A 20,316-nucleotide genomic window follows, 5' to 3' on the forward strand; every position below is an offset into this window, starting at 1 on the left:
CCCTACTGTCTAGAATGTCTCACCTGTTGCACTGGAGTACGCATTATATGCAAGTACTTTATCAGGCTCACAATCTATTTATTTGTACGTGGAGCAATAGAGTGTTAAGTGATTTGCCCAGGGTCACAAAGGAGATTCAGTGGGAACTGAACCTAGTTCCCTAAGATCAAAGTCCACTGTACTAACCATTAGGCTACTCCTCCACATGTTTTAGTTAAAACAATTTTCCCATAGTGATGCTGGCAGCAAACAGTAGAAAACGTGTAGTCCCTGGCCTCCTATGGTACCCTGTGGCTGGCTATGTGCACAAGAGGCAGGCCAGAAGGACACTATCAGGTAAAGGAGAGTAAAAAGGACAAATAGAAAATTCCCCCTTTACTAATATATTCAGGGTTCTGAGATACTGATCCCAAGAGCTATATGAATCATAGGCGCCAGAACGGGGGGGGGGGGGAAGGCACAGGAGCCATGGCCTTCCCAAAAATTTGAACCATGGTGGTCCAGGAGAGCAGCAGGCAGGAGCAAGCTTTCCACACGCCTACCGGCTGCTAATCCAATCAGCGGCGGCTGGTTTCTTCTGCCGCCGAGCTGCAACCAGCAGGAGCGTGCTTTGGCGTTCCTGTTCGACACTCAGCGGCTTCTTTGACTGGCTCCCGCAAATTATCATGATTCATGAGAATTCACAAGAGCCAGTCAAAGAAACTGCTGAGCGCCAAGCAGGAACGCCAAAGCGCGCTCTTGCTGGTTGCAGCTCAGTGGCAGAAGAAATCAGACAACGACAACCGGGAAGAGGTAAGGATGGGGCAGGGTGGGGCACCTTGGAGACCTATGAAGGAGATATACTGAATTGTGGGGTAATTGGGAGTAAGATATCATGGCCCCAGGATGGGGTGGAAAGAAGGGAAGAGAAAGGGGAGGTACAGGGAGACAGTGAAAAGATGCTAGGTATGGTAAGAGAAGGGTTAGGGACATAGTGGGCCAACACTGGATGGGGGTGGGATAAGGACATAGGGAAGCAATGCTGATCACAGGAGGGAATAGGGACAAAGAGGGAAATGCAGGACAAGTCAAGACAAAAATACAGAGGGGAAACTGATGAATATAACAGCTGGATCAGGACACTTTGAGAGCATAGAAACATAGAAACATAGAAAATGACGGCAGAAAAGGGCTATAGCCCACCAAGTCTGCCCATTCCAAATACCCACCCCCTGAATTCACTCCATTAGAGATCCCACGTGAGTATCCCATTTTCTCTTAAAATCTGACATGCTGCTGGCCTCAATCACCTGCAGTGGTAGTTTGTTCCAATGATCCACCACTCTTTCGGTGAAGAAGTACTTTCTGGAGTCGCTATGAAACTTCCCTCCCCTGATTTTCAGCGGATGCCCTCTGGTGGTCGAGGGTCCCATGAGGCAGAAGATATCATCTTCCGACTCGATACGACCCGTGATGTACTTAAACGTTTCAATCATATCTCCCCTCTCTCTTCTTTCTTCAAGTGAGTATAGCCGCAATTTATTCAGTCTTTCTTCATACGTGAGATCCTTGAGCCCCAAGACCATCCTGGTGGCCATTCGCTGAACTGAGTCGATTCTTAGCACATCCTTCCGGTAGTGTGGTCTCCAGAATTGAACACAATACTCCAAATGAGGCCTCACCATGGACCTGTATAGCGGCATTATGACTTCAGGTTTTCTGCTGACAAAACCTCTACGGATACAACCCATCATTTGTCTTGCCCTGGAGGAAGCCTTCTCCACCTGATTGGCAGCCTTCATATCATCACTAATGATTACCCCTAGATCACGTTCTACCGTGGTGCTGACCAAAGTCTCACCATTTAGCACGTAAGTTCTGCGTGGGTTTCTTTTTCCTAGGTGCATTACCTTACACTTTTTAGCATTGAAGCCTAGTTGCCAAGTTGCTGACCATCGTTCCAGCAGCAATAGGTCCTGCGTCATATTGTCAGGCAAAACACTTTTATCTACTATGTTGCAAAGTTTGGCGTCGTCAGCGAACAGTGATACCTTTCCTTTAAGTCCTTGGGTCATATCTCTTATGAATAAGTTGAATAGAATTGGGCCCAAGACTGAGCCCTGCGGCACTCCACTGATCACATATGCTGAAACTGGAGGAAGGAAAGGGACAGATACACAGAGGGGACGCGTAAGGATGCAGGAGGTAGCCAATCAGAGCTGCTGCCATAGGAAATGATTTTCATAGACCTGGGTGGATGGGAGGGAGGAGGGCTGGATGCAGAGTCTGACGGGGGGGGGGAGGAGGGAGGGAAGGAAGGGGGATAGGTAAACAGCCTGACAAGGGTTGGGAGGGAAGGGGGCTGGGTGAAGAGCCTGACAGGGGTTGGGAGCAGTGTTCCCTCTAAGCGGGCGGGTGTTGTGAGCAAACTTTTTCACCGTGAGCCAAAAATATCGGGCGCCAGCAAGTTATGAGCCAACTCGCCCGATTCTCCTCTCGCCGCCCTGCCATCTGCCGTACGCCTCTTCCGATCGTGCGCTGTGACGAGAAACGTGTGCGCTGCGATGTAATATTTTGTGCGCCAGCGCACGCCAGCGCAGCTTAGCGGGAACACTGGTTCAAATGGTTTTATTTATTTCCCAAAATTTATTTTTGTTATACGCATTGAAAATATTTGATATTGCGTTTAAATCAAAATCTCAATAAACTTGAAACGAGTGCCCGTGAGATTGTGGGAGGGTTAAATACTCAAAACTTAGAAGTTTTTGCTACGCCAGCTTTCTGGTATCTTTACATACAGTGGCGTACCTAGCATATGTAACATCCGGGGCCCATCATTTTTTGGCACCCCCCCCCATCTGTAAGAAAAACATGATTTTTAGTAACAAACCACACGTCACACATGAGTACCTAGGAAAAGGCAGCATCTTACATATTGCAGTGAGCAGTACATCAATACACCCATTGTAAAACTAAACAAGCCAGACCAGCACAGATCAATCCTACACCGTCAATCCTAACAGAAAACCATGTCTTTCGAACACACAGAACACAGAAAACACCTTCGCCTAGTAAGGAATATGTAATCACAAACTAACCCCTCCCTCTTTTACAAAACTGTAGTGTGGATTTTAGCTACGGAGGTAACAGCTCTGATGCTCATAAAATTCTGAGCATCAGAGCTGCTACCACCAAGGCTGGTGCTAAAAACGCTTCACAGTTTTGTAAAAGGGGGGATAAAATAAAAATACATAGACAAAGGTTAAATTGAACCAGCAAGAAGCTGGACTCTGCATACAATGCTTCACAGAAACAGTGACACATGTCTCCTAAAGCAATAAATAAATAGAAATTTTTTTCTACCTTTGTCTTCTGTGGTTTCTCCTTTCCTCATCTTCTTGTAACTCTCTTCCTTCCATCCACTGTCTGCCGTCTCTCTTCCCCTATATGGCATCTTCTCTCCTTCTATGCCCCTTCCAGAAACTGTATGCCTCCCCCTTCCATCTCTCCTTTCACCCCATTGGTCTGGCATCTCTCTCCTCGCCTTCCCTCTCCCACACCTCTCCTCATAGTCTGGTATCTCCCCTTCCCTGATTCTCTGGCATCTCTCTCCTTTCCTTTTCTTCCATCTTTCGCTCCCCCTCCATGCTCTCACATCTCCCCCTTCCTTTTCCCTTAGACTGGCATACCTTCCTCCTACGCTCCAAGCCCTGGCATCTCCTTTAATTCCCTCCCTCATCTTCCTTCTCCCTCCAGCTGGGTACCGCAACACTCTTCCCTGCAGCTCTGCACTTCCCCACAATTGCCATGCTTCGGTTCCTCTTCTTCCTTCCTTCCTCCCCCCCCCCCCCCCCCGCGGGATCCTGCGGCACCATCAACTCTTACTCCCTCTAATGTCGGCCCTGCAGCTCCAGACTTCCTCGCACCTTCTCCCCTCCCCCTTTGGATCGCTATTATTTTAAATGTTATAGCCGCGGAGCTGTATCCATCAGTGGAGATGTCTAACCTCGGCCTGCCCCGGAACTCTTACTGCAGCAGCCGCCCGTCTAGGCAGGAACAGGAAGTCACTGTTGCAGTAAGAGTTCCGGGGCAGGCCGAGGTTAGACATCTCCACTGATGGATACAGCTCTGCGGCTATAACATTTAAAATAATAGCGATCCAAAGGGGGAGGGGAGAAGGTGCGAGGAAGTCTGGAGCTGCAGGGCCGACATTAGAGGGAGTAAGAGTTGATGGTGCCGCAGGGTCCCGCGGGGGGGGGGGGGGGGGGAAGGAAGGAAGAAGAGGAACCGAAGCATGGCAATTGTGGGGAAGTGCAATCCCCCCAATGCGTCCCCTTACCTTACCGACGCGTGTGTGCGCTGTGAAGAGAAACTTTGCGCTGCGATGTAATATTTTGTGCGTGAGCGCAGGCCAACGCAGCTTAGCGGGAACACTGGTTGGGAGGGAAGGGGGCTGGGGGCAGAGCCTGGCAGGGAGAGGCTGGATGCAGGGGGTAGGGAGTTGGGAAGGCAGGGAGGACAGATGCTCAGGATGTTGGGAAGACAGATACTGCACATACTGGGAGAGGGTTGGGAAGGAGGAGAGATGACCAAAGAAGGGAGCGATGTCAGACCACTGGAATGGAAAGGAGAGAGAGAGAGATGCCAGACCACAGACTGGGGATAGCTCAATATTTGAGCAGTTTGAGGTTGCATAAACAGGATACTCCATTAGTTGGCCACTGGTTGGAAGTGGGCCATGGAGTGGAGGATGTCAGATTTGTAGTTTGAATTCAGGTTCATCGCCCCAGGGGTGGTAATATATCAGAGGTTTTGCTACGGAACGAACAACGAATTATTTATCAGTGGAGAACGACTGAGCCAAATGGATTGAATAAAGAGGTAGAGTGGCATGCCCTATGTGTTCACCCATATGGTGGTCTCATTAGGTAGTTCTGGAGGGAATGGGTGAAGTTATTGAGTTTAAAGGCGTGCAGTTTAAACATGTTGTCAGTATGTTTTATTCCTTTCGAGCGGGAGAAAAGGTTTTGAGCCTTTGCTGCAATTGCTCCATTACAAACTAAAAGGATTAAAGGTATTTTTATTGATGTCTATTGTTGGTGTGTTTGAAAATATGAAAAAGAAAATTTTTGTATGTTAACATAACATCGTGCTTCTTAACTGCGTAACCATAAGTTCTACGCAGTTTACAAAAGATTATAAACTACAGACAATTTAAGAATGACAGAAATAAATTATTTAACTAGCAGCATAAACAAATTGATAACCTAGCAGCAGTAACCTAGCAGCAATGACAAAGTGAGAAGAGGCGGTGAGAAGATTATAAACTAAAGATAATTTAAGAATGGCAGAAAGAAATTATTTAACCAAGTATTTTGAAAAGAGATAAGTTTTCAGTTGAGTTCTCAAATGTTTATAAGAACAGCAGTGGCGTACCTAGCATATGTGACACCCGGGGCTCATCATTTTTTGACCCCCCCCCATCTATATGAAAAATATGATTTTTAGTAACAATCCACATATCACACAACAAGAGTGTACCTAGGAAAAGGCAGCATCTTAAACACTGCAGTAAGTATTAGAACACCAACACATACATTGTAAAACTAATCAATCCAGATCCCGCACAGTCAATTGATCCTGCAGTCAATGCCAACTGAAAACTATGTTCTTTTCATATATACAGAACAGAGATACACCCTTGCCCAATATGGAATAATCACAAACTAAAAATAGAAATATGTAGACAAAAATTAAACTGAACCACCAAGAAACCAGACTCTGCATACAATGCAACACCACAAAAATAGTAACACATGTCCTCTAATACTGTGCAAAATATAAAGACAGTAGATGTAAATTTGAAAAAACTGATACATAATCACCACTTTACAAATTAACAAATAATGAGAAATAAGAAAATACCATTTTATTGGATTAATCCATTTTTCAATTAGCTTTCAGAGACCAAATCTTTCTTCAGAGCAGTACTGTTATGGTATCCTGTCCTGACCTGAGGAAAAGAGGGTTTAGTCCAAAAAATTGCCTTATTTCTATTTCCTATTAATAAAATTTTATCAGTACAGTTACAATACTACTTGATTCTAAGTAAAGCAACAAAAAATCTTTCTACCTTTTGTCGTTTCTGCTTTAATCAACTTCTCTTTGCTCTCTTCTTTCTATACAGCGTTTGTCCTCTCTCTCTTCCATGCAACATAAGAACATAAGAATTGCCATCTCTGGATCAGACCCTGGGTCCATCAAGTCCGGTGATCCGCACACGTGGAGGCCCCGCCAAGTGTACCCTGGCATAGTTTTAGTCCCCATATCACTGTACGCTTCTCAAGGGAGATGTGCATCTAATTTACCCTTACCCGTATCGCTCTATGCCACTCTTAAGGAGATGCGCATCTAGTTTAACCTTAAATCCTAGAATGGTGGATTCTGCAATTACTTCCTCTGGGAGAGCATTCCAGGTGTCCACCACTCGCTGCATGAAACAGAACTTCCTGATATTCATCCTGGACCTGTCCCCCCTCAGCTTTAGTCTATGTCCTCTTGCCCATGTCACACTGGACATTGTAAATAACAGTTTTCCCTGCTCCATTTTGTCGAATCCTTTCAGTATTTTGAAAGTCTCGATCAGATCTCCTCGCAGTCTCCTCTTCTCAAGGGAGAACAACCCCAGTCTCTTAAGTCGTTCCTCGTAGTCCAGGTTCTCCATACCTTTCACTAGCTTCGTTGCTTGCCTCTGCACCCCTCTAGCAGTTTTATATCCTTCTTTAGGCATGGAGACCAATGCTGGACGCAGTATTCCAGGTGCGGTCTGACCATGGCTCTGTAGAGCGGTATTATAACTTTCTCTGATCTACTCGTAATTCTCTTCTTTATCATGCCTAGCATTCTATTTGCTTTAATCGCTGCTGCCACACATTGCGCCAACAGTTTCAGGGTCTTATCTATCAGTACACCCAGGTCCTTTTCCTGTTCGTTCTTTCCCAGAGTTACACCTGACATACTATACTTGTGATCTTTATTTTTTCTGCCTAAATGCATCACTTTGCATTTTTCCACATTAAAATTCATCTGCCACTTATTTGCCCACTTCTCCAATTGATTTAATTCACTCTGGAGTTCCTCGCTGTCCTTCTGCGATCTGATTGCCCAGCATAGCTTTGTGTTGTCTTCAAACTTGATGATTTCACTGGATGTTCCTTCTTCCAGGTCCTTTATGAAAATATTAAATAAGATGGATCCAAGTACTGAGCCCTGGGGGACACCGCTAGTCACTTTTTCCAATTCTGAGAACTTCCCACTTATGCCCACTCTCTGTTTTCTGTTCTCTAGCCATTTGCCTATCCATCTTAGTATATTTCCCTCTATTCCATGGCCTTGTAATTTCCTGAGAAGTCTTATATGTGGAACCTTGTCGAACGCTTTCTGAAAGTCCAAGTATACAATATCCAATGATTCTCCACTATCAATTTATCTGTTCACTGTCTCAAAAAATTGAAGTAGGTTCGTCAAACATGATTTCCCCTTCCTGAAGCAATGTTGATTGGCTCTCATAAGGTCATGTGTGTCTAGGTGCCGGACTATGCTATCTTTGATCAGCGCCTCAACCATCTTTCCAGGGACAGACGTGAGACTCACAGGTCTGTAGTTGCCTGGCACTCCTCTCGATCCTTTTTTAAATATCGGTGTGACGTTGCTATCTTCCAGTTGTCCAGTATCTGTCCTGTTTTGATTGACAGGTTGGCAAGTTTTTGCAATAGTTCTTTGCCCCTTCCACCCAGCTTATGCCCTCTCTCTCCTTCTACCCCTTCCATCTGCCAGCCAGGCAGCAATTGGCTGGCCCAGAACGTCCTCTCTGACGTCAGAATTGACGTCAGATGGCGAGAGTTGGTCGGCCCTGCGGAGAAGAGAAGCAGGGAGATCCGGCCTGTTCCCCGATGGCGGCGGTGGCTTGGGGGAGGGTAGTGAGAAGGGAAGCAGGTTGGGCACCCCTGCTCTAGACGAGCCGCGAGCCGCACTCAAGTGGCTAATGAGCCGCATGCGGCTTGCGAGCCCGACCATTGCCCTAGGAAGAACATTGGAGGGTGGCCAGCTGTGCACCCCCTTGAGGCTTGCACCTGGGGCAGACTTCCCCCCCACCACCTCTTTGGTACGCCACTGAAGAACAGACTCCAAGCAATAATAATTGAAATTCTCTGTCATGTGAAGCTGCTTGGAATGCTAAAGTATGGTCCAGAAATTTCTTGCTTTTATAGCCCTGTACTGATGGGAAGGTAAACAGGGCATAAGATTTTCTACTATTTTTATACGATGCTAGAGAGAATCTATTAACCATATAAAATGAAGTGGTACCGTGCATATCCTTACAGCAAAAGCAACCCAACTTAAAGAAAACACGAGCCTCTATTGGCAGCCAATGCAACTCACATGGAGTCACATGATCATGTTAAGGTGGTTAAATTGTATTGATATTATAGATGCAAATGGATGAAAAACCTGAAGTGGCTTTCAGCTCCTGAGGATGCCTTTGTGGCGAAATGCAAGATTGTGTTGGGCTGGCTGAGAGCTATTTTGTCTGTAGTCAGAAGAGGCAAATCAAGATTGACATGATGTTACAAATATCACAGGAGTAAAGTTTACAGGAATCGGTGATTTGGATTTCAGAGATTGGACACTTGGGGGCTCATAATCAAAACAAAAAAAATGTCTAAAAAGTGGCCTAAATCGGTACTTAGTCGATGAAAAAGCCAGATCGTCCAAGTACCGATAATCAAAACTAGTTTTAGACATATCTAAAACCAGCTTAGGCCTTTCCCTATCTCTAAACGCATAGAGTGAAAAGAGGTGTTTTTAGAGGAGGGGAAAGGACGAGAGGTGGGCCGACCTAGACATAGTCATACAGCAGGTATAACCAAAAGTTTAAACAGGTTGCCTAGTCAGCAGTTACACATTTTGACTTAGACCAAGTCAAAACAGGTATTTGTGCCGAAAAAGGGGGCCGCTGAGCTGATCACCAGTCCTTCCCCTAAAAGCTGGATTCTGTAACCGGTGTCTGTCAAAAACAACACCGGTTACAGAATCCAACTCCCCCCCCCCCAGCAATGATCACGGCAGGAGAGATGGCTCATCTCCCCTGCCGCGATGGCAATCCACCCCCCTCCGAACCGCAGCACTTCGGGGAGAGGATCACAGCAGGAGAGATGCCTCATCTCCCCTGCCACGATAAGGATCTTCTGAAGTGTCGCCAACTGTGGCACTTCGGGGTGAGGATCACGGCAGGAGAGATGAGGCATCTCTCCTGCCGCGATCGTTACTGGGGTGGTGGATTCTGTAACTGGTGTTGTTTTTGACAGACACCGGTTACAGAATCCAGCTTTTAGGCGAAGGACTGGCCCCTCCTTCGCCTAAAAGCTCTTGTTTTGGGCATTTGAGACTTTGGCTTTTTTTTTGGTTGATTATGTGTTGTAAGTTTAAGAACATAAGAACATAAGCATTGCCTCTGCTGGGTCAGACCAGGGGTCCATTGTGCCCAGCAGTCCCCTCCCGCGGCGGCCCCCCAGATCCATGACCTGTAAGTGATCCTTTGCCTAAACCTTTTATTCCCTAATCATTTAATATCCTATATAGTAACCCTTTATCTATACCCTTCAATCCCCTTCTCCTTCAGGAAATCATCCAATCCCTTTTTGAAACACAATATCGTACTCTGTCCTATCATTTCTTCTGGAAGCGCATTCCAGGTGTCTACCACCCTCTGAGTGAAGAAGAACTTCCTAGCATTTGTTCTGAATCTGTCTCCTTTCAATTTTTCTGAATGCCCTCTTGTTTTTGTTGTCCCCGCTAGTCTAAAGAATCTGTCCCTCTCCACCTTCTCTATGCCTTTCATTATCTTATAAGTCTCTATCATGTCCTCTCTAAGTCTCTGCTTTTCCAGGGAAAAGAGCCCCAGCTTCTCTAGCCTTTCGGCATATAAAAGGTTTTCCATGCCTTTTATCATCCTTGTTGTTCTTCTCTGGACCCTCTTGAGTATCGCCATATCCTTCTTAAGGTACGGTGACCAGTATTGGACGCAGTACTCCAGATGTGGACGCACCATCGCCCGATACAGTGGCAGGATAACTTCCTTCATTCTCGTCGTGATACCTTTTTGATACTGCCCAACATTCTGTTCGCCTTCTTTGATGCCGCTGCGCATTGTGCCGCCGGCTTCATTGTTATATCCACCAATACCCCCAAGTCTTTTTCTAGGTTGCTATACATCGGGTTCCCTTTCCCTATGTGCAAGACTTTACATTTCTCTACATTGAAGCTCATCTGCCATTTTTTTGCCCACTCACTCAGTTTGTTCAGGTCTCTTTGTAGTTCTTTACATTCCTCAACAATTCTAACCCTACTGAAGAGTTTTGTGTCGTCTGCAAATTTTATAACTTCGCACTTCGTCCCTGTTTCCAGGTCATTAATGAATATATTGAACATCAGTGGCCTCAGTACTGACCCCTGTGGGATACCACTCATGACCCCTTTTCAGTCAAAGTACTGTCCCTTTACTCCTACCCTCTGTTTCCTGTCCGCCAATTTTTGATCCATCTGTGCATGTCCCCTTCCACCCCGTGGCTCCACAGTTTCCTTAGTAGGCGCTCATGGGGTACCTTGTCGAAGGCTTTTTTGAAATCCAGATATATGATGTCTATGGGATCACCTTTGTCCAATTGTTTGATTATCCCCTCAAAGAAGTGCAGTAGGTTTGTTTGGCATGATCTTCCTTTACAAAAACCATGCTGGCTTGTTCTCATCAGTTTATTTTTTTCTATATGCTCATTGATACTGTCCTTGATCAATGATTCGGCCATCTTCCTCAGAACTGAGGTCAAGCTCACTGGTCTGTAGTTCCCCAAGTTGCCTCTCGATCCTTTTTTGAAGATAGGTGTAACATTTAGACGTAGTGATTGTCTGGGAGTTTAAACAGCTGAATGTAGAGGCAGGCCATTCTCAAAAAAAAAAAACTCATTTTGGATGGTTTTTTTTGAGAATGGACATTTTCCCTGCTTCTATTTTCAGCGTTTAGGGCCTTAGGCCAAAAGGGGACTTAGACGTGTTTTTTTTAAATTATGCCCCTCTAAGGGACTGATGTTCCAGGTTTTCTATATAGCAGGGGTGTAAGCCCCTGTTATAATATGATGTTTTATTGTGAGATGTTCTCTGTGAATTTTGATAGGAGTAGGTAAAGTAATTTATTGTGTAATAGGAAAAGGAATGAGTAAAGTGATTATTTATAGTAGGTCAGCGTCCTCTCTTTTTGGTATATGTTATTAATTTATCAAACAAATATGTCATACAAATACAACTGTTTATTTATACACTGCACTTATCCCAAACAGTCCATACTGGTTTACAAAAGACCAAAACCCAAATACAAAGCATTCAGGAAAAACACACTAAAACAAGCACTTACCAAAAAAGTTCTTCAAACTTCTGGACATAACGGGCTGGATTCTGTCTAGGATGCCCAGTCTCAGAAGCCACTTAAGCGGCTTTAGAGAAATCACACACGGGTGTCCTATATAGAATTGTGTCTTTCCTCACAGACAGACACCTAAGCCTGCCTAACCACCATGATGTGTTCAAGCCCACAATGCTCCTTGTGACCCTGGGCAAGTCACTTAACCCCCCATTGCCCCCACCTACATTAGGTAGATTGTGAGCCTACTGGGACAGACAGGGAAAATGCTTAAGTACCTGAATAAATACTGTTTTCAGACTGAAAAACTATGACTCTTTAAAAAGAGCCAATTGTAGCTCTCTGCTCTAAGAAGTGGGAGGAGTCCAGACAGTGTGCATGACAGGCTTCCCGTTGCCATGACATTAAAGGCCTGTTTGCTGAATCTCTGTGCCCAGACAGATTCAGTGAACACAGAGACAGGAATCCCTCCTTCACTGCACCTTGAAAGATGCAATGAACATGGAAATACCCCTCCTCACACATGGAGTTTGTACAAAGAATCCATAATATTTATAACAGCATACATACCTCATTCAACAATGGGCATTGGGGCTGACATAATGTATAGTAAAGAGGTTAATATGTAATATTAGAAATCCTACCCATAGGGACCCACATGGCTGAGTTGTCTGAGAAGCTGTGATGGTAAGCAGGCTGCAAGTTTTGTAATATCAAGAAATTCTAATGGAAAAAATTGGTGCATGCACGCCCCAATCCACTTAACAGGCCATATAAGGAGTCTGGGAGGTTCACTAGTAATGGTAACTATTTGATTCTGTCATCAAAGTATGATCTAGCAGCTGGGCCTACCTGACAGATCACAAGATATGAACATAAACTGTAGGTACACACATGATCAGGTCTATATGGCAGGCTATGCCAGTAACCAAGGCGACTGGATATATGGGCAACAAATGCACTAGTATTAATGGTAGTTACAGCCTTGTGGTTAAGCATGGGTAGAGTTACCAAATTAAAAAAAAAAAACCAAAAACCCCAGACATATGACCCCGCTACATTCTGCCCCAGCCTCTCTCAGTTCCACCTCCAGCCCTGCACAGTTCTATCTCTAGCTCCGCTCCATTATGTCCTCCAGCCCCACCCCCACCCCCAGAAAGCCTCCTCTCTTTGTGAGGAGCTCCAGCCATGTCTGGAGGGCTTGGAGCATGTGCAGATGCGTGTGACATCATCCACATATGCTTAGAGGCCCTCCAGATGCGGCTGGAGCTTGTAGGGACTTTCTAAAATCCGTACAAATGACGGTTTTTGGAAAGTCCGTCTGGAAGCCCAAACAGTCCTTTAAAAAAGAGGACATGTCCGGATTTTCTCAGATGTCTGGTAACCCTAGGCATGGGAAAGATAACAGCTGAATATAACTACGTGGGGAACAGTGTACGTTCTTCTACCCAACATGGTAGACTAAAAAAGATGAAGAGTAAAAAAAAATAAAAACGTGTCCTGGATAACAAGAAATTTTTCAGGTAGTCAGACTTTGTGGCTGGCAACTAGGCTGCAACCTTAGCAATGTACACAGAGCGACCGAGCAGCCTGCAGAGGCTGAATGGTCTCGTTCTGCAGTTCTTTACTAGGTAACTATTAGAAGGTCTCTTTCCTAATGTGAAGCTTCATTTGTTATCTGTAAGTCAGAGCAAAAAAATGAAAATGAGTCACAGATAGCCAGGCCCTGGATAGTTTGAAATAAGAACATAAGAATTGCCGCTGCTGGGTCAGACCAGTGGTCCATCATGCCCAGCAGTCCGCTCACGCAACGGCCCTCTGGTCAAAGACCAGCACCCTAACTGAGACTAGCCCTACCAGCTAATGTTCTTGTTCAGCAGGAACTTGTCTAACTTTGTCTTGAATCCCTGGAAGGTGTTTTCCCCTATGACAGATTCTGGGTGAAGAAGAACTTCCTTACATTTGTACGGAATCTATCACCTTTCAACTTTATAGAGTGCCCTCTCGTTCTCCCTACCTTGGAGAGGGTGAACAACCTGTCCTTATCTACTAAGTCTATCCCCTTCAGTACCTTGAATGTTTTGGTCATGTCCCCTCTCAATCTCCTCTGTTCGAGGGAGAAAAGGCCCAGTTTCTCTAATCTTTCGCTGTACGGCAGCTCCTCCAACCCCTTAACCATCTTAGTCGCTCTTCTCTAGACCCTTTCGAGTAGTACCGTGTCCATCTTCATGTATGGCGACCAGTGCTGTATGCAGTACTCCAGGTGAGGGCGCACCATAGCCCAGTACAGTGGCATGATAACCTTTTCCGATCTGTTTGTGATCCCCTTCTTTATCATTCCTAGCATTCTGTTTGCCTTTTTTGCCGCCGCCACACATTGCGTGGATGGTTTCGTCGACATGTTGATCAGAACTCCCAAGTCCCTTTTCTGGGAGGTCTCTCCAAGTACTGCCCCGGACATTCTATATTCGTGCATGAGATTTTTGTTACCGACATGCATCACTTTACAGTTATCCACATTGAACCTCATCTGTCATCACTAACCTACCCTTTTATCAAGCGAAGCTAGAGGTTTTTAGTGCGGGCTAGGTAAGTGCTCCAACACTCATAGGAATTCTATGAGCACCAGCTCACACTAAAAACCTCTAGTACAACTTTGATAAAAGTGTGTATGTGAGGGGGGGGGGTAGTTATCGCAGTTCTTTGAATAAAATCATGCATAGGCTTCAGATAAAAATAAAAGGTCTAACTGTTTTTGACAAATAAAACAGGGTTCCGTGAAAATATAAGCACTTGTCTTTCTCTGGAAATAGGAGTGCTCATGAAATAAAATCTTAAAATTTTGTCTTGAATGCATACATAACAAGGCAGTTAGCTTGCTGTTGTAGTTCCAGCAGTTTGAAACTGCTAGAAATTCATGACAGTCCTAAGGCTTCACCAGAGGTTGTTATAGCAACCTTCTGGAATGCCATTAAACATTAAAGTCAATAAACTCATCTGTTCAGTATGCTTCAGATTGCTAGAGGTTTTTACCATACTATCAACATCATGCATCTTTCCTGGTCTCAAAGTTTCATGAAATTCATGTATTAAAAATGAAAAACCCATTGACTAGTTACATATTAAATTCAATCAAATGGAAAATTTTAATGCAGCTATTTGCTAACTCTGGATTGAAAAGATCCATGCTACTAACATCCTAAAATAAGTTCACTGTCACTCTGATTAGGCAAAACACGATTTTAGATCAGACAGACCTCTCAAATCAGGGCAGAAGACTACAAAACAAACTAATCACATTCTAGCTCAGGGGTGGGCAACTCCGGTCCCCGAGGGCCGGAATCCAGTCAGGTTTTCAGGATTTCCCCAATGAATATTCATCAGATCTATTCGCATGCACTGCTTTCAATGCATATTCATTGGGGAAATCCTGAAATCCGACTGGATTCTGGCCTTCGAGGACCGGAGTTACCCACCCCTGTTCTAGCTCCTTCCAGTGCAGTTCCTTTATATGGTTTTCCCAGAGATAGGGCGAGAAGTTTAACAGGAGGAAATAGCTAAAATTTTAATAAAGAGGATAAGTACATGTCAAAGGTTACAAATCTCCTTTTCAAAAATATGTTATGATGGTACCAAATGAGTTTTGCATTGATTGCAGCTAAATAAATGAGGTCATTTAAAATGTTTGCTTAAAAAATATTTTTTAAACCTTTAACTCCAGTAGTTTGAGTAAATAAGTAATTAATAAATACAATATATTAAATTGCACAGAGTCCCCTAATCCAGTCCTTGGGATCCAGAGCCTAGCCTAGTTTTTAAAGATTCTACAATACTTATGTATGAGATCCATTGCATGCAAATAAATCTCATACATATGCATTGTGGAAATCCTGGAAGCCAGGTTGTGTTATTGACCTCAAGTACTGGATTTGAGGACCATTGCTCTCTAGTTACCACTTTGAGAATGTCCTCAAACATTACACGTTTCATCATGTCAGATTATTATCTCTCAAGTATTTTTCTGGCTGTATGAATTGTGAAATTGAGAACTTTGTCCAGAAGCACTTTATATGTGTGTGCTATGGTCTAGTCAGACACTGCTTGAGAACCCTATGCCCTTATCAACGCCTACTAAGCCACTAAGCTACTAAGGTAGAAATCAACATATTTTAATTCAAGGAAGCTGAGTACCTCCCAAGTAGTTGACTACTTGAGCAATTATTTTGAATATGATTACCTGGATAGGAAAAAGTGCAAAGACATCATATATTGCCTAAACAAGCATTTTGCATACTTATTTATTCAATTTTCTATACCGTTCTCCCAGGGGAACTCAGAATGTTTTACATGAATTTATTCAGATACTCAAGCATTTTTCCCTGTCTGCTCCGGCAGGTTCACAATTTATTTAAAAAATTTCTATACCATTTAAAACTAAACAGCTTACATAATTTACATACATAATTTTGTAAAAACATAATAAGACACACATACAATCATCAGAAATCATATCTACAAACTAATCTTTTTAATGTACCTGGGGCAATGGGGGAATTAAGTGACTTGCCCAGGGTCACAAGTAACAGTGTGGGTTTGAACCCATAACCTCAGGGTACTTAGGCTGTAGCTTTTAACCACTGTGCCACACTCTGCAGGTATTTCTTAAAAAGGTGCTTAATGACAACTCTCCATTCAACTCTAGGGAGATTGCAAAATTTGCAAATCTATGAGTTTGACATAACAATGTCCTCCTCCAGATACCCTTAATCAAATGAGAGGGCAGGAGACATCGTCCAAATGGCAGAACATATTGTGGCGGGGCCAGGAGTAAACCTAGCGCTGGCAACCCGGCTCCCGCCCCAGGCGCAAGTCTGAGTGCTCCTTGGAGGGCTACTCTGGGTTAAAGACAGCAGAAAACAAAAATTCCACTACTAAGGAATAGTTCAAGTTTTATTACCCAGTTCAATGACACTGGGTCTCAGGCAGCCACATCGGCTGATTGGGCTTGGCAACAATTTTACATAAACAATAACTCTCCATCCAAGTAAGCCACACTGCATTCAGGAAAACCCAAAATAAACCAAAAACCTTTGCCCTTTTGGAAACTTGCTATCTTGTGCCTCTCAGTCTCTTCAGGAAGTTCTCCCCACCTGACCCACCTGAAGTATAAATGCCCCCCCCCCCCCACTACCCTTTTGATTATGGGGTAGGAGCTGGGAACCATCCACCCTTTGTTCAATGGTCTTAAAGTCCCCACCCAAAGTTCCCCTTATCAGGGCTGTGCAACGTCAGGTCACTGAATTCCCTTTAGGTTTTCCTTTTGCCTTTCAAAAAGGCTAATTAGCATTCACCCCTCCTCCACTCTTTATGCTAGGCTTTCATACCAGGGTTTTACTTTACTTTGGACTTTTTCCCATGCCTCACACTCATACCTTATACAGTCCTACCTAAGTTCTTTCAGAACTGTGGCTGTGAAGTACGTTAGCTTTTCCAAACAAACTTTCATTCCTTTCTCCCACTCAGTACCTCACTGACTCATGCTGTAATCCGACAGAGGGTCCCAGGCTTCAGGGCTGCGATCCATCTCATTTCCCTCAGAGATCTCTCCCTCTATTTCCATCAGGGATTCCCTGCTCTCTGAATCTGGGTACAGATTCTCTTCGGAGGCAGCAGCTGGCCAGACTTGCTTTGGAAGCTTCTCTCTTCCAAAGAGCCTCTCTCTAGGAAGCAACGGTTTGTTAGGGTGGAAGAGCTGTGGGGTAGGAAGTTCCCTAGCCCTCGTCAGTAAGAGAGAGCTCCTAGTCTTCCCCTCTCTGCTCTGTGAGGCATGCCCCTCTCTCCCCGTTCCTGAGTGCTCCAGAGTGCTCTCAGCTGTGTTTGTTTTATGCTGCAGGCTGGCTTTCACTCCTGCTCTAGGTCCGTTCTGCCTGTCAGCTCCACCCCTTTCCTTAACCCTTACTGGAACAGCTTTCCTCACCAGAGGTTTAGCTAGAGAATTACCCACTGAGTTATAAAAGGGATTATAGTGCCCTGGAACAGGTATTCTGTTCTCTGCCATTCCTTCTCTGTTCTGCCCTGTCTGTCTGCTCTTAGTACTGGAACCAGAGTTAATGGGCAGCTTCCTGGGTTGTTTGAATGGCAGGGTTTAAACCAGTGACAGGAGCTTCCCTGTCACAATATTTTACAGAAAGCCTCCAAGGCCCAAGTGAATCCATTGGATTAGATGAATTCCCCAACTGAGGCATTAGGAGAAGCTCCAGCTCAAATCATGTTTGGCCAACGGATACAGACTCTCCTACCTATGAATGCTCTGCTGGAGACTCCATTGCCATAGGCAATTCATCATCATCTAGAGGAAGCTAAGAATAAACAGACCGACTATTACAATAGAAGGGTCAAGGAAAGACCAGTCTCAAGAGAAGACCAAACTGTCTGGATCAAAATTGTTGACGAGTGACTGGAGGAAAGCAGATGTTACCAAACGCCCACATCACTCACTCTTGATTTTAACACAGGATGAATCAGAGAGGAGAAGATTTTCCAAACATATCCAACTGAGTCATGAGTCCTCAAATGCGATAAAAAGATCTGGATTGTGTTAGTTAGTGATACCTTTGGTTACCACAAAAAATGTACCATATAACCTGGACACTCTACAAAAGAGTATTCCAACCATTAGCCCCCAAGACACCCAGACACATTCCCCAAGACACATTCCCCAATACTTGGGCCACAGTCAGCCATGGAACTGCTGTAGCACAGTACCTACCAGGAGATGTTTTGACTGAGTTATAAAAGAACTGGCCTGATACATAGAGAAAAGAGAACGATGTGATGGGCCATAAATCTCTCTGATATTTCTTGGAAGTGGAGGGTAGAATACATCACTTCCTGTTGCTGTGATCTATAATAAAACAATTAGTTGAAACTGACCTTACAGCTCCGAATACGTTGCAAACGTGTTCTTACTTGTGGTTGGGGGACTATTCTAGAGCCACTATTAGTGCTACTAGTATCACCTGGATCTGCTATAGTTTTCCTTCCCTCTTTCTTTCTCTCAACTTCTGTGTATATGTTCAGAAAAATGGTAAGTATAAAATTGGATACATGCAGTGCAATTCATATAAACTAAATGTGTGTTAGGGAGGCCTATCACAAGACACAGTCAAAGACAACCAAAGAGCTCTAGTCTAGAAAGAAAGACATCTATTACTCTGTCTCCCTCTGGCTTCCTCACCATAGTAAAACTAGATACAGTAAAACCTTGGATTGTTAGTAACTTGGTTTGCAAGTGCATTGCAAGACAAGCAAAACATTTTATTAAATTTTAACTTGATATACAAGCAATGTCTTGCAATACATGTACATACAGTATACACACATCACAACTGAGCCGATGGTTCTTCTCTCTCTGACACTTCAAGAGTGTAGTGACTGTTCTAAACAAGCAAAGACTTGTAAAACGAGTACTTACGGTACACATGCGCCACAGAATCACAACTGAGCCAATGGTTCTTCTCTCTCTGACACTGCAGTGTAGTGACTGTTCTAAATGAGCGAGGTCTTGCAATATTAAAGTTTTTGGGTTGTGGAACGATTCGTCTGAGCTTCCATTATTTCCTATGGGAAAATTTGCTTTGATATACGAGTGCTTTGGATTACAAGCATGCCTCCGGAACGAATTATGCTCACAAACCAAGGTTTTACTGTATCTCTGATTCTTTATGTGCCTGAACACTATCTCCAGATTCTATTTGTGGCGCTAAATACTGTACGTGCAAATATGGGCATGCACTCAATTGAATAATGAGACAATTAACACCATTAAGTAGCCGCTAGCAAGCAATTATTGGCATTAATTGGCAACCATTTGGAATTGTGTGTACATCTTCCTAAATGCTGCTCCATAAAGATGTGTACACAAATCTTTCAGTGTGTAACTGAGAAGGGGACAAGGCCATGGGAGGGGCATGGGTAGGTTGGGCGTATTCACTAAAGATGCATGCAGTATTATGGAATTTGGGGGGGAATCTACACCTAATTTACCCATGAGGATTTGCACTAGGTCTCAGCTGGTGTACATCTTCAGACATGAAACTTGGGTGCAGATCCTGGTGCTAAGTGCTACTCGTATAAACAGGCCCAACTTGAAGCACCATTTATAGAATAGTGCTCGGCATGCACAATTTATTCAGCACCCAAATTTGTACATCATTTACAGAATAAACTCCTCTGTGTGTCTCTGCCTTTGCACAGATTCTATGAAAGTGCCTCCTTGCATATGTGCCCCTAGGGCACAGACAGAAACAGAGTGGAGCCCAAAACTGTCAGTGAAACCCTCAAGTACCCTCAAGTAGTATAGCTCAGCACTGTGATCACTGTGACACGGCGTTGTTTCCCAGTCTCCTTCCCAAGTTGGCATTACACTCCTTCAGTTCTTGTTGTGTATATGATCTTATAGACATCTTCCTCTGATTAGGGTACTGTGCGTATGCCCATTGCCCACCTTTCTCTCTTGTGCAGCTTCTACCACAAAATTGCCATTCACAAAATTCAGCAGCATGCAGTAAGCAATGAGAATACAAATTACTGCCAAATGAAAACAGCAGGAGTAATCTGCAGCTCATTGCAAAATGTCATGCTTCCTATCAATGTGTGAGTAGTGACTGTGAAAACAAAAACTGTGGATACAGATGTTCTGGAGATTATTTTTTTAAACACTGAAAACCATGAAAATTCAATTAAAAAAGTACAATGCTAAAAAATATTGTGATAAAAATCCAACCAGATCCTACACGATCCGTGTTTCGGAGAACAAGCCTTCCTCAGGGGTCCAGTGGTTTGCAAACTCACATATAAAGAAT

At 44.1% G+C, this 20,316-nt stretch overlaps 1 protein-coding gene across 1 annotated transcript in view; it reads right to left on the reverse strand.

The window, feature by feature from the left end:
- Positions 1-16,963, reverse strand: part of DLGAP2 (DLG associated protein 2) — a 1,086,744-nt gene extending 1,069,781 nt beyond the window's left edge. Inside the window, exon 1 of the mRNA XM_033938644.1 lies at positions 16,900-16,963. The gene's annotated coding sequence lies outside the window, so the exon portion shown is untranslated. The remainder of the gene's footprint in view (positions 1-16,899) is intronic.
- Between the last annotated feature and the right edge of the window lie 3,353 nt (positions 16,964-20,316).

Source organism: Geotrypetes seraphini, chromosome 3 (assembly GCF_902459505.1).
Source record: "Geotrypetes seraphini chromosome 3, aGeoSer1.1, whole genome shotgun sequence".
In the NCBI taxonomy this organism is placed as follows: Eukaryota; Metazoa; Chordata; class Amphibia; order Gymnophiona; family Dermophiidae; genus Geotrypetes; species Geotrypetes seraphini.